A 12497-nucleotide genomic window follows, 5' to 3' on the forward strand; every position below is an offset into this window, starting at 1 on the left:
AGTAATAATGCACTTCATAGACAATGAAATAAATGCATGAGCTTGTGCATCTTTAACATCCCACAAGATTACTCAGCTATAAGCAAAACAACTCTAGCAACAATAAATCTGCTAGGACCTACAATACCCTCAATAGAGACTGTATCCACAGAAGGTAGATGTACATCAATGCCCTGCATAACATTGCAGAGACCCTTTGACACAAGAATATGTGTCATCATGTAAGCCAACATTGGGTAGTTATCTGCATTGGGTAGTTATCTCCATCAATGCCCTGTACAACATTGGAGAGACCCTTTGACACAAGAATATGTGTCAACCATGGCAATTGACTACACTTGATGTGAAAACTACCTTGAAAAAGGAAAAACAAAGTAGGACTAAAACGTGCTATATAGAAACCCAAAGAGAACTGTAAGGGACCTATTCTATTAGAAAAATACATTGATAGAAATTTTGTGAAAAAGGATGAAATTGCTTGTGCAGTACTGCCTGTAGTGGAAACAGAGGCCAAAATGAACCCGAATCGAAATTTGAAGCACACCAAAGATCACCCTATTCAAGAAAGTGAGCAAGAGGTGATAGAAACTTAACTCAGGAGGACGTAATCTACTCGGATACCAATTGTTGGCATTGGGGTTACAGGGATGTGTTCACATATTAGAGAAGATGAAGAAGATTCAAGTCACACAACAGAGAGTGTATTTCTTAGTGCACAAATATAAAGATAAGTTAGTCCTAGAATCATGGGCATATATACAATGCACAGGGGAATAACCTCTTAGTGAGGAAAAAAGTACCTCAACAGTCCTAAGTGTGCACACACATCCCTACCACATTTATGGTAACACTTTTCATTTAAATCTTTGGTGTCTCTTTGGATTGTTCTTATGATGGTAAAAAATTTCTTCTTTTTTCCTTCTTGAGGAGGTCCTAAGTTCAAGACTCATCGGATTAGATTGTTCTTATAATGCTACAACTTCTCTTCTCTCCTCCCTCCCTCCCTCTGCCTTGGTGGATTTGTTTTGTATGTTGATATTGTCCATGTGACGGAAAGGTCTCTCTCTCTCTCTCTCTCTCTCTCTCTCTCTCTCTCTCTCTCTCTCTCTCTCTCTCTCTCTCTCTCTCTCTCTCTCTCTCTCTCTCTCTCTCTCTCTCTCTCTCTCTCTCGTCCATTGGGATAGGCTCACAATTTTATAACCTCTTTCAATAGAGCTCTCACTCTTTAGAAAATTCTCTTCTTCTTCTTCTTCTTCTTCTTGTTCTTCTAAACCTCTCTCTCAATCAGGTCAACTGTGAAATTAACTTTTCTTTAGGGCGGGTTTAGACTAGTCATGCACAACCATGAGTTGTGCTCCCTCTTTTGTCTCTCAAATTAATTTATTTTTTGTGCCTCTAGAACAACATTTTCACCGGCCCAAGTCACTAGATTATTAGACAACTACAAGCTTGGGGAGTTGTGTGATCAAGTCCCCTCCAGAATGCACGCTGAAATTTATGGTGGCTTGCATGTCTAGGGGGAAGAGGTCATGTGTAGACTAGGTGGGTTTGGAAGAATCTCTTATTTTGAGTGAATCGGGTTTTGCCGCATCGTTTAAACGCACATGTGAGGCATGTGTGGGCGGGGAATTTGTACCCAACCTTATTCTTCCTAGAGGATGCTCGCAACAATCTATGATGCCATTGGAGTCTCTCTCTCTCTCTCTCTCTCTCTCTCTCTCTCTCTCTCTCTCTCTCTCTCTCTCTCTCTCTCTCTCTCTCTCTCTCTCTCTCTCTCTCTCTCTCTCTCTCAATGGGCCCAAGTGGCTAGATCCTCAAATAGCTGCAAGCTCATGGAGTTGTGTGATCAAGTTCCCTCGACAATGCACGCTGAAAAGTTATGGTGACTTGCATGTCTAGGGGGAAGACGCCACATGTAGACAAGGTGGGTGGGTGTTATTTTGAGTGAAGTGGTTTTTGCCACATAATTTCAACGCATATGTGGTGGATGCATGGGTGGGCAATCTGAACCCAACCTTATTCTTCCGAGAGGACTCTCTCTCTCTCTCTCTCTCTCTCTCTCTCTCTCTCTCTCTCTCTCTCTCTCTCTCTCTCTCTATTTCATAAACGTGATTTCATAAATACGCAAAGATGTTACTAACATTCAGTGATGACTTTTTAAAACATGTGATCACATTAAATATTCATGTGACCGTCTTATCAACCTGCAAACCAGCCCAAATCCATAGTCCAACCTAACTTTTTCCATATCCTAGCAGGCCTGCTGAGAAAAATTAATAGCTCGATGGGCTTTTTGTGGGTTATCAGGTCACCATTCATCGACTTAAATTTGATCACGTAAAGCGTAATTAGGTGAATATGATGATAACACATGGTAGTCCCAAAAAATTCATGTCTTCACGCAATTATCAAGTCCTTGTAGACTCTCTGATCTCTCTCTCTCTCTCTCTCTCTCTCTCTCTCTCTCTCTCTCTCTCTCTCTCTCTCTCTCTCTCTCTCTCTCTCTCTCTCTCTCGCTCTCGTCCATTGGGATTGGTCCTACAATTTGATAACCTCTTTCAATAGAGCTCTCTCTCTTTGGAAAATTCTCTTCTTCTTCTTCTTCTTCTTTTTCTATGCCTCTCTCTCCATCAGGTCAACTGTGAAATAAACTTTTTTTTAGGGCGGGTTTAGATTAGTCATGCACAACCATGAGTTGTGCTCCCTCTTTTGTCTCTCAAGTTGATTTATTTTTTGTGCCTCTAGAAATACATGTTCACCGGCCCAAGTGGCTAGATTATTAGACAACTACAAGCTTGTGGAGTTGTGTGATCAAGTTCCATCCAGAATGCACGCTAAAAGTTATGGTGGCTTGCATGTCTAGGAGGGAGAGGTCATGTGTAGAGTAGGTGGGTTTGAACGCTTCTCTTATTTTGAGTGAATCGGGTTTTGCCACATCGTTTCAATGCACATGTGGGGCATGTGTGGGCGGACAATATGTACCCAACCTTATTATTCCTAGAGGATGCTCGCAACAATCTATGATGCCATTGGACTCTCTCTCTCTCTCTCTCTCTCTCTCTCTCTCTCAATGGGCCCAAGTGGCTAGATCATCAAATAACTGCAAGCTCATGGAGTTGTGTGATCAAGTTCCCTTGGCAATGCACGCTGAAAAGTTATGGTGACTTGCATGTTTAGGGGGAAGACGCCACATGTAGACAAGGTGGGTGGGTGTTATTTTAAGTGAAGTGGTTTTTGCCACATCATTTCAACGCACATGTGGCTAGATCCTCAACTAGCTGCAAGCTCATGGAGTTGTGTGATCAAGTTCCCTCGGCAATGCACGCTGAAAAGTTATGGTGACTTGCATGTCAAGGGGGAAGACGCCACATGTAGACAAGGTGGGTGGGTGTTATTTTGAGTGATGTGGTATTTGCCACATCATTTCAACGCACATGTGGCGGATGCATGGGTGGGCAATGTGAATCCAACCTTATTCTTCCGGAAGGACTCTCTCTCTCTCTCTCTCTCTCTCTCTCTCTCTCTCTCTCTCTCTCTCTCTCTCTCTCTCTCTCTCTCTCTCTCTCTCTCTCTCTCTCTCTCTCTCTCTCAATGGGCCCAAGTGGCTAGATCATCAAAAATCTGCAAGCTCATGGAGTGGCAATGCACGTTGAAAAGTTATGGTGACTTGCATGTCTAGGGGGAAGACGCCACATGTAGACAAGGTGGGTGTGTGTTATTTTAAGTGAAGTGGTTTTTGCCACATCATTTCAACGCACATGTGGCTAGATCCTCAACTAGCTGCTACAAGCTCATGGAGTTGTGTGATCAAGTTCCCTCGGCAATGCACGCTGAAAAGTTATGGTGACTTGCATGTCTAGGGGAAAGACGCCACATGTAGACAAGGGGGTGGGTGTTATTTTGAGTGAAGTGGTTTTTGCCACATACATGTGGTGGATGCATGGGTGGGCAATCTGAACCCAACCTTATTCTTCCGGGATGACTCTCTCTCTCTCTCTCTCTCTCTCTCTCTCTCTCTCTCTCTCTCTCTCTCTCTCTCTCTCTCTCTCTCTCTCGATTTCATAAACGTGATTTCATACACGTGATCACAAATACGCAAAGATGTTACTAACATTCAGTGATGACTTTTAAAACATGTGATCACGTTAAATATTCATGTGACCATCTTATCAACTTGCAAACCAGCCCAAATCCATAGTCCAACCTAATTTTTTCCATATCCTAGCAGGCCTGCTGAGAAAAATTAATAGCCCGATGGGCTTTTTGTGGGTTATCAGGTCACCATTCATCGGCTTAAATTTGATCACGTAAAGTGTAATTAGGTGAATATGATGATAACACATGGTAGTCCCAAAAAATTCATATGTTCACGCAATTATCAAGTCCTTGTAGACTCTCTGATCTCTCTCTCTCTCTCTCTCTCTCTCTCTCTCTCTCTCTCTCGTCCATTGGGATTGGTCCTACAATTTTATAACCTCTTTCAATAGAGCTCTCCCTCTTTAGAAAATTCTCTTCTTCTTCTTCTTCTTCTTCTTCTTCTTCTATCCCTCTCTCTCAATCAGGTCAACTGTGAAATAAACTTTTTTTTTGGGCGGGTTTTGATTAGTCCTACACAACCATGAGTTGTGCTCCCTCTTTTGTCTCTCAAATTAATTTAGTTTTTGTGCCTCTAGAACAACATGTTCACCGGCCCAAGTGGCTAGATTATTAGACAACTACAAGCTTGTGGACTTGTGTTGATCAAGTCCCCTCCAGAATGCACACTGAAAGTTATGGTGGCTTGCATGTCTAGGGGGGAGAGGTCATGTGTAGAGTAGGTGGGTTTGAAAGCTTCTCTTATTTTGAGTGAATCTGGTTTTGCCACATCGTTTCAACGCACATGTGGGGCATGTGTGGGCGGACAATTTGGACCCAACCTTATTCTTCCTAGAGGATGCTCGCAACAATCTATGATGCCATTGGACTCTCTCTCTCTCTCTCTCTCTCTCTCTCTCTCTCTCTCTCTCTCTCTCTCTCTCTCTCTCTCTCTCTCTCTCTCTCTTTCTCAATGGGCCCAAGTGGCTAGATCATCAAATAACTGCAAGCTCATGGAGTTGTGTGATCAAGTTCCCTTGGCAATGCACGCTGAAAAGTTATGGTGACTTGCATGTCTCGGGGGAAGACGCCACATGTAGACAACATGGGTGTGTGTTATTTTAAGTGAAGTGGTTTTTGCCACATCATTTCAACGCACATGTGGCTAGATCCTCAACTAGCTGCAAGCTCATGGAGTTGTGTGATCAAGTTACCTCGACAATGCACGCTGAAAAGTTATGGTGACTTGCATGTCTAGGGGGAAGATGCCACATGTAGACAAGGTGGGTGGGTGCTATTTTGAGTGAAGTGGTTTTTTCCACATCATTTCAACGCACATGTGGTGGAGCCATGGGTGGGCAATCTGAACCCAACCTTATTCTGCCGGGAGGACTCTCTCTCTCTCTCTCTCTCTCTCTCTCTCTCTCTCTCTCTCTCTCTCTCTCTCTCTCTCTCTCTCTCTCTCTCTCTCTCTCTCTCTCTCTCTCTCTCTCTCTCTCTCTCTCTGGATTTCATAAACGTGATTTCATAAACCTGATCACAAATACGCAAAGATGTTACTAACATTGAGTGATGACTTTTAAAACATGTGATCACGTTAAATATTCATGTGACCATCTTATCAACCTACAAACCAGCCCAAATCCATAGTCCAACCTAACTTTTTCCATATCCTAGCAGGATTGCTGAGAAAAATTAATAGCCCGATGGGCTTTTTGTGGGTTATCAGGTCACCATTCATCAGCTTAAATTTGATCACGTAAAGTGTAATTAGGTGAATATGATAATAACACATGGTAGTCCCAAAAAATTCATGTGTTCACGCAATTATCAAGTCCTTGTAGACTCTTTGATCTCTCTCTCTCTCTCTCTCTCTCTCTCTCTCACACACACACACACACACACACACACACACACACACACACACAGACACACACACACACACACACACACACGAGGAGGAGTGTTTGCAAGTGTGTCGCGGAAAAATTGACTAGGCTAGCAATGCTAGGGCACACCTTCAAAAAGTCTTGCGGTGTCTGAGGTAGGACTTACCTTTCACATATCTCACCTTGGAGCCTGATCCTTGCTTGGTTTTGGTAAGGCATATATATATATTAATTTGAAAGTACACAGCCAATACCTTCATGTGCTTGTAACATTGTAGTTGTTTTGAAATTGATTGATATATTCTTAATTCGGTTGTCTTCTTGCATTCTTCGTTTGGTATGTCCCTTGTTTGATATATTCTTAATTCGGTTGTCTTCTTGCATTCTTTGTTTGGTATGTCCCTGGGTTGATCAAAATAGCGGGTGGGAAGTTAAAAGAGAGCATTTGTGGAAATTTTTAGTTGTTAAGGCTTGTATTGAGTAGATCGCAAATGAAATTTAGGTTTGGTGATAACTTCACTAAATCTCTAGGGACGGAGCTTTTCTTCGAGCATAGATCAGCACTTGGCATGATGGAGCTTCCTTAAGGGTGTCTGTCCAATTAGTGAATTCGACATGTGACATCACAACAATGCAGTTATGATTCTGTTTGGGTTCTTCGATGAAAGATAATCTCTCGATAAATATTTTGATCATGTTTCATGATTCAGGCGAGTGAGGTGGAAGTTGAGAGGTTGGATTCACTGAAAGCCAATAAAATAGGAGAACCGATTATTAAGAACTGGATGAGATTGAAGAAAGATTCAAGGTAGGATACAAACTTTGCAACCATTATACGCTGCCTCTTGAACATATCCAATATCTTTGCATTGTAGATCAAAAATTGGGGGACCTAATTTAGACTTCGTATGCCAAAACATTTGATTTTCTTGCAAATCTTGATGCAAGAAACACCCAAAGTGATTTGATTCAAGGCTTGAAAATAAGAAGTTGAACTCTCCTTCACACATAAAAAACACCACCATGATGGCTTGCTCACATCCCCTCTCAAAAACATAAAGAAATCCCCTTTCTGGTTGCAAAACACTTCGATCACTGATATCTCCCTGGAACTGAAAACTTTTCACTTGTGCTCCTTGAAAAACTTCCCTTATGTCATCAAGCATGAATTCATAAAACCAATGATATATAAGAATATTAGCATCATCTCCTCCATCAGTAAGATCACATAGAAATGTAGAACCATCTTCAGGAAAACCCACTTCACCATCATCAAGACCTTGCAAAAGGCTTGCATAATCATCAGTCAAAACCATCTTCTCGGCATCAGCAAAAGCATTGAAATCGGGAACATGACCACATAAAGAATACAAATCTTCAAGAATATCATCAGAAAACTGAACTTCTGTGGAAAAAGATGGACTTCCAATCTCCTTGATTGAATTTGTAAAAGCACCAACACCATAAAGGTCATTCAAGAGGGCATCATCTTCCGTAACATCAAGGCTTGAAGAAGACTCCACATTGTTGATTCGAGTAAGTTGAAGATTCAAAACCTCAAATTGATTATTTCTGTCCAAAACAACTTGCTGATTTGAATTTCATTTATCTTCATCTCTTTCACTTCATTAGACTAAAATCTGATGTCTCCTTGAATCTCAACCTCTTCAAGATTGATGTCCAATGTTGGTACATGGGTTTGTATGGGATATTGGTGGCTTCTCTGGCTCACCCTCACTTGTATTCCCTTCTTCTCAGTCACCAATTCTTCTTTTGGGTAACTTGCCTTCTCTTCCTGCAGAGAGGTGAGTCTCTTCGATGTGAGGTTTGGGGATAACTGTCAATCCTCTTGGCTCCTTTGGTTCATGAGTTGCTACTGGCTTCCTCCTTCTTCTCATCTTTTGGACTTCATCTCCCTTGCATTGAACAACATCTCCTTATTGAATCAACTTATTCTCTTCAATAATATGAGTATCTACAACTTTGATCTCATATTCAAGAACATCAAAATCAGGTTGAAAAACTTCAAGTGCTGAAAAATCAGATTCAGGCTTTGAAATTGCAGATGCCTGAAAAACTGTTGGTAATGACAACTTGAGGTTGTTTTAGGTTGGCAACGATAATAGGTAGTTGAAAACTCCATTGAAGATCGTCATCATTGAGGTAATCATCAAATTCGTCTTCATAGCGCTCCGAAATACATTCACATGCTTCTTGCAACCTTGGTTTTCGCTTGACAATTGAGCATGACTTTCTCCTCTTACCAACTCGACTATTATGCCACTTGTGTGCATCATCAAGAAAATAAAAAAACCAATTTAGATCCTCTTGAGCATCACACATGTCCTGATGACATGATGCATCCTGAAAACTCTACATAATTTGATACAACTCCCTGCACAATTTTGGCATGCAATACTTGACACAAACATCCTCTTTTTGACAATGCTTACACATGTAAGGACATCGCTTTGCATAGTGCCCATCCTTTTGACAAATAGCACATTTCTTCTTCTTCTTTGTCACCATAAAGCAAAGATCAAAGAAATAAAGAACAATAATAGCCGCATATTGAGATAACCTTCAAAATGCTACATAAAATTGTGTACTACATAAACTGCATACTTCCCAAAACTAAAAATTGCATGTAGTAGCAAATTGTAATTGTTTGAATTGAACTGCAACTGGTTCTGCAACAAACTACATAAAATTTTCACATAATCTACAGAGAAGCTGCAAGGAACTGCACAGAGACTTGTCAACAACTGCAATTTTGATTTCCCCTGGTAGATTCGGGAAGAACTCCTCCAAGAACTTTGTTGCATATTCCTCAGACTCTTCCTGCGAGGTTACCCAATTTGAGAATTCCTGCACGTGGTCTATGTCAACCAACATGTCAACACCTTGCTGCATTCTTGAGTGACATATGGTTCAAGCTGAATTCAAACCGATTGCAAGATTGCCAAAGTGTTAGGGGCTCACAGCCCTAACATGTATTCAATACAAGAAACATGCAGTATAAAGGAAAACGACTACAGGAGACTGCTCATTATATCACAGAACTGCAAATCATATGAATAAGAAACACCATGATTGAGACAAAGAAAGTACTGCTTCATTATGTTTTCATCATCATCATCAAACTATAGGCCCAAAACAGCAGTACAACTACAGGAAGACTGCAAACTGCTCGCTGGTTAACAAACATACATGCCATAAGACAATTCGGGTATTTTAAACTACCGAAGCATTAGGCACTTGTGTAAACATGCCCCTAAGGTTTAAAAATAAGACCTTAGTTAAAGTTCAAAAAGATAAGTACCCTGACACATCAAGAACTCTCTCTCTCTCTCTCTCTCTCTCCCCCCCCAGTAGGCCTTCTTTGTTGTTACAATGTGGCTTGGAAACCCTCTAAGAAGTATTGAGTAAAGACTTGGCTGATCAAGTTCGTGTTTATCTTCATGGAACCATGTGTGAAGCATGTAGGCATGTGGGGAGAGTCCGATGAGAATCTCAAATACTAATTTTTGCATATATGCATATGGGGATGCCTTTATGTATGGTGCTTTATATGTCTGTTTTATGGATATGCATTTTTTGTGTTCACCTTCATGCTTCTTAATATGGGTACATGCATTTTTTGTAGGATGTTTACTCTCTAAATTGTTAGTATTTTCGTGTCATTTTGCATTTAGCACATTTTCAATGGGTTTTCAATCAAGTCTTTCAAACCCTAAACTTGCCACTAGAGCTTCTAACACCGGATATTCCTTGAATTCTAACCCCTTAATCGTGGACTACCAAAGGTCTCTATGCTTGTAAAATATATTGATCAATCTAAACTAACTTGTGTGCTAGTAATTTGTTTTCTATGTTAAGGTCATCGTACATATGAACATGTTTGTAAGTAGTCTAGAGAAAGCATGATATTTTCTACTTTGATAATTGGCCTTTTTCTAGTGGACTACCACTTTTTGCACTATAAATGTCTCATGAGTCGACTCCTTCTTAATGTGTACGAGGTGTAATATCCTTCTTCTCTCAACTTGAGTAACTTTAAGGGGATATGACATGCTTTTGAGTTGTTGCTATGCCCGAGCTAGCAATCTATTGGTTTTCATAATTATAAGTACGTAATTAGAAAGTTTATGTGAAAATCTGATTTATTTTATTTCAAAACATGTCAAAAAAGAGGCACACACTTAACATAATACATGCTTGATTCCAAGTGTTGCAACTCCTAAAGCCAAGCTTCTACACCACTTAGGAGAGAACTACATGCTTGATTCCAAGTGCTGCAACTCCTAAAGCCAAGCTTCTACACCACTTAAGAACCTAGATTTATCTTTCTTAGTGGTTAACTTCTTGGTGGTTTTCTTTAGAAGATTAAAGAGAAATATTTCTTAATATTGTCCTAGGACCTATCTCTATAAGTAGTGCTATTGAGTATAAGGCAATTATTCTCTCTATATATGATGTTATTGAATTAAGGCTATTTGCACAAATTGTTACAATATGGTCAATTTTTCACTTTGTGAAATCTCTTCATCTCGTATGATGTCTATGTAAATTATGACGAGAGTTGGAGATGGTCATTTGAATAGAGTTGTGACTCTTCTTTCTCTAGGATTTTTTCTCTTCACCACTTTGGTGAGATCATTATATTTATATTAAGGTATATAATATTATTAAGGTCAACAATAGTGTAATTAATATCTCAAGTAAAGATATTGCTAGATTGGAAGTACATCGGAAGCAACATGGTATATAGTACCAACTTTAGTAGAATATATCCCAAGGGACTTTAAAGATCTCCTCGATCAGGCTTGAACTCAAGCTTTAATGTGTGTGTGTGTGTGTGTGTGTGTGTGAGAGAGAGAGAGAGAGAGAGAGAGAGAGAGAGAGAGAGAGAGTGTTTACAAGAACAAGAAAGCAATAACCTTTCATGTATTCATTGATGAATTCCTACATCACATTGTAGAAAATTGTGCAAACATTAATTCTCTCTTAACGTGGGCCTCGTGATTTCATCACTTGTTTGTCTAAAAATGAACGGGAGAGAGCGTGCAATTCAAAAAGCATAAGGTGAATCTCAAAATGGAATTTTGATTGGTCAATAATTACTTGCAGCCCCTCGTTGCAGCCCGGCTGAGGCATAGGGGGATCAGAGGTATTATTGGCCTGCCCCAAAGGGGGAAGGCCTTAGTGATGGTTTCCCTTTTTGCTAATGAAAAAGAGAAGATTATTTTTAAAAAAATATAACATTTTATTTTTAGATGTTTTTGGTTTGCCCCAAAAGTCTCTTTTTGACCTGCCCAAAGGGCTAAGACTAGCCACCCTAGTGATATGTTCCCTTTTTGCTAAGGAAAAAGGACCAAAAAAAAAAAAAGTAAAAAAGTTTTTGATTAGATGATGCAAGTAGAAAATACTCATTGCAAGGACAATCAAATATATTAGCATATGTTGAATCATGGAAAGAAGCCTCGTAAACTGCTCCCACCTACTACGACCTATCTATTCCACTGTCATTGTCGTGCACCATGGGCATGCCCATGTCCCCGCAACATCATCCCCTTCCCCTTCTCGGCCTCCGTAATGCTGCTACGCAGGCCTGCGATCTCTCCCTCTCTGTTGAGCACTACCTGTGCGAGAAGAAGTAGTTAGATCCTAACCACACACAAAATGAAAACACTTATTTCCCTATTTACCTTAGGATCATCTAGCGATTCCTCTTTCCTTCAGCATACAAGCCTCCACCCCCACCCTTGCAAGGCCTCACAACTTTCACACGAAGCTCTTCCCCCTAACTCTGCAATGCCTTGCACCTCTACTGGCAGGGCAAGACGATAGGAAGATGGCACATCTCCACCCCTACAAGTACATTGCCGAGATCATGCAGAGCAAGAAAAATCAGCCCACGTATGTGTCAGCAGACGGCATATCTCCCTCTGTATCTTTCCTCCCCCTTGCCTTGCATTTGTAGACAATGCCTCCCCACATTAGCACTTCATCCTCTTGGCCTTCTCCAAGCTGCACAACGTCACCACTTCATCTCTCACTTGCTCTCAAGAACATAGGCGTCTGCCCCATACCTCCTAATTGCCCACCCAAACCTACTAATCTCCAACTCTTGGGCTACCTGCCTTGCTCCGCACAACCTAGATCGTGCATCTCTCTCCTGACCAGCACAGAGACAGAGAGAGAACACTTCCTGTTTCATGGACACACACACACACACACACACACACACACACACACACACAGAGGAGAGAGAGAGAGAGAGAGAGAGAGAGAGAGAGAGAGAGAGAGAGAGAGAGAGAGAGAGAGAGAGAGAGAGAGAGAGAGAGAGAGAGAGAGAGAGAGAGAGAGAGCGTTTTCTCCCCTCGTGGATCTATAGTTTTGAGAGCCTCCCTCCTGGCTTGCGTACGCGAGAGAGAGAGAGAGAGAGAGAGAGAGAGAGAGAGAGAGAGAGAGAGAGAGAGAGAGAGAGAGAGAGAGAGAGAGAGAGAGAGAGAGAGAGAGAGAGAGAGAGAG

The sequence above is a fragment of the Adiantum capillus-veneris genome, chromosome 21 (genome assembly GCF_014529385.1).
Source record: "Adiantum capillus-veneris isolate H3 chromosome 21, ASM1452938v2, whole genome shotgun sequence".
NCBI classification, from domain to species: domain Eukaryota; kingdom Viridiplantae; phylum Streptophyta; class Polypodiopsida; order Polypodiales; family Pteridaceae; genus Adiantum; species Adiantum capillus-veneris.